General features: G+C 36.4%; 1 long non-coding RNA gene across 1 annotated transcript; it reads right to left on the bottom strand.

The window, feature by feature from the left end:
• Positions 1–212: 212 nt before the first annotated feature.
• On the bottom strand, positions 213–1,311 carry LOC110905863. The gene is made up of 2 exons (XR_002573482.2): positions 1,060–1,311; positions 213–794 (listed from the first exon to the last, which is right to left on the bottom strand). It is a non-coding gene; the product is annotated as an uncharacterized LOC110905863 (long non-coding RNA).
• Between the last annotated feature and the right edge of the window lie 1,581 nt (positions 1,312–2,892).

The raw sequence follows: 2,892 nt of genomic DNA, 5'->3' as shown, positions 1-2,892 counted from the left end.
TCGTAATCTAATCTATTTGGTTATCTTTTACCATGTATAAAATCATAATATTTAATGTCAGCGGTATTAACGTAGAAATTTTCTTTTCCCAACCGCGACTTAAACTAGTAAATAATATGCTAATAGATGAGGGGTCAATTTTATGTATGGAATTAATTTAATTAAGCCATGTACCATTTCCACTATATGCTAAATGAACCGAAAGTAAAAAAGGAATAGTAAATATGTGAGGAAGTAGATTTTGATAATTAATACAAGGGAATTTCTTTTAAACACTAATATCAGTTTAGATGATTTTAATTAATAGAGTAACTTATGAGTTTGGCCTATGTGATTATATCATTTTTACTATATTAGCCCAAAATAAGATTTTTTAACATCTGTGTCTTCATAGTCTCTATAACTAACTATTTTGGCCCCTGAGTCTAACTCCATCCCTTATCCTAGTTAATTATTTATCACACGCAAGTCACATGATGGGTATTTTTGTAATTTCTCATCCCTTTTAAATCTAATTTCTATCATCTCCACATCATCATCTTCTAACCCAGATCTTCAAGAACATATCATCATCTTCAAACCCAGATCTTCAAGAACATAACCACCTTCGACCATCATCATCATCCCTGACCAAAACCCACATTTCAGTTTCAGATTGGGGGTTTACGAATTTTGCACTGAAGCAGTCAAATTAAGCAAGATAATTCTTGCTAGAGGCGTTGTAGGCATCAACGGTTAAGGTTAAACCAAACTTCAGCTTGTGAAACCATTCAGACATTTCATCGAACGGTTGGCTTTCGAACACGTAAAAACAGGAAAACCATATTAGAAAAGCAAACTCATTCCAAAACCCAGAAAGCTAGAAACACCCCAACGGAATCTATAACCTCACAAACATTCAAAACCCAAAAATCATATAAAAAAGATAACAGATTCTTGAAGAAAAAAGGTTTATACCCTAATGAAAAAGTACTAATACATGGATAATGGTAAATCGGCTGAAAAGTGTAAGCAACTATTTGATTCGAAGATAGCCGTTAAAACGGCCGGAAAACTTACCGGCGGGGACGCCATGAGAGATGAGATGAGACGCCGGCAAAATTTGGTGGAGTAAAGGTTTTTGGTGGAGTAAGGTGTGTGTTGTTGAAAAAAAATACGGAAGTTGGGGCTAGGGTTTTAAGAAAGTGAAGAGGGGAAGGATAAAAAGATGCAAATGATGATGGTTCTTGAAGATCATAATAGAAATTAGATTTAAAGTGGAGGAGAATTACAAAAATACCCAGCATGTGACTTGCATGTGATAAATAATTAACCAGGGTAAGGGATGGAGTTAGACTCAGAGGCCAAAATAGTAAGTTATAGAGACCATGAGGGCACAGATGTTAAAAAATCTTATTTTGGGCTAATATAGTAAAAGTGATATAACCACAAGGGTCAAAATCGTAATTTACTCTAATTAATATATTAATTTTTCTCAATACACCATATTAGTTCCTCACTCTTCCTTATGAGAGAAAAGTCTCTTTCATTTTTGTTCTAGTTGCAGAGCAGAGTTCATCAGATAAAACGGCTCACTTTAGTGTTTCGTCTAGTTGGTTCAAAAGTTTAAGGGGTGGAATTGCAAAATTTTATGGGCAGTGTTCAAAATTTTAACGCGTATACTACATTGAAAAAAAAGTTCAAAGGGATACACCCACCCACCCACCTCAGATTGTAAGTAAGCCCCTGCTTTAGCCTGTTTCGATGTTTTGCCTATTGGAATCTGCAAAATATGTGAAAAGTAACAACTAGCAGTCTGTAGAACTAAAAACATGTTACTTTACAAACAGTTGCAAATTTACTCTTTAACATAATGTCCCACAATGCTCACATGCTAACTGTACCATCACATGACGCAAAATGCCCAAGGGTCTTCCCCCTCCCACTACACATGGTCTTAGGCCATGTGTAGAGTCATAAAGCCCTTTAGGGGGTGTTATACGACAAGTGGTGAAAAGTACAAGATGGGGCTTTATGGGGCTTTATATCACAAGAGGGGGTAGTGATAAGGGGGTTATATAAATATATGTGTGTGAGTGGAGGAGTAAGGGGCAAGGCGTGATAGTTTTTGCGAGGATTCAAAATTCAGACCCCATAGCGCCGGCCGCAATGGTGTAGCCGGGTGCTATGGGGCGCTATACACCATTACAGCGCGATATAAAGCCCCATTACTGATGGTCTTAGAGTAAAGTACAATTTCAGTCCATGTGGTTTACACCTAATCACACTTTCAGCCCCCATAACAAATAATCAAGTCCATGTGGTTGTCGCTTGCAATCGACAACCACATGGAATTTATTGTTCGTTTTTTTTTTTTCAAACGAGGGCTGAAAGTTGATTGAGTATAAATCTTATGGACTGAAATTATACTTTACTCTTCATTTTTAGACGAGGATTATGATCATTATAGTGGTGGGAGCATTGCAAGTAACAAGAATAAAACAAGTGTTTCAGACTAATCCAATTGGACCATTCATTTTTGACCCAGCATGTAAATGGAGTCCTCTAAAAGTCATGACAAATTTAATGTTTGAAAGCTGAAGCTTCAACAAGTACATCTTAATAGCATCTGTATTGTTAATGGAAAACCGCATAAGCATTTGAACATAATGCATTAAAGACAACACCATATAGAACTCCGTTATGTATTACATCTAAAACAATTGGTGTAAGTTAGGGCCGGCTCCATAGGCTTGGCAACCTAGGTACGGGCCTAGGGCCGCTAATAAATTAGGGCCTCCAAGTATTTAGAAAGTTTTTGTATATAGCATATGTACAAGGGTCAAATAAATTCGTTGATTTCAAAACTAAACAGGTTTTTCATTGAAGGAGTCCAAAATAAATATTGGTTAG

Source organism: Helianthus annuus, chromosome 6 (assembly GCF_002127325.2).
Source record: "Helianthus annuus cultivar XRQ/B chromosome 6, HanXRQr2.0-SUNRISE, whole genome shotgun sequence".
Lineage (NCBI taxonomy): Eukaryota > Viridiplantae > Streptophyta > Magnoliopsida > Asterales > Asteraceae > Helianthus > Helianthus annuus.
Note: the sequence above shows the minus strand (reverse complement) of the source record. Positions and strands in the feature narration are given on the sequence as shown.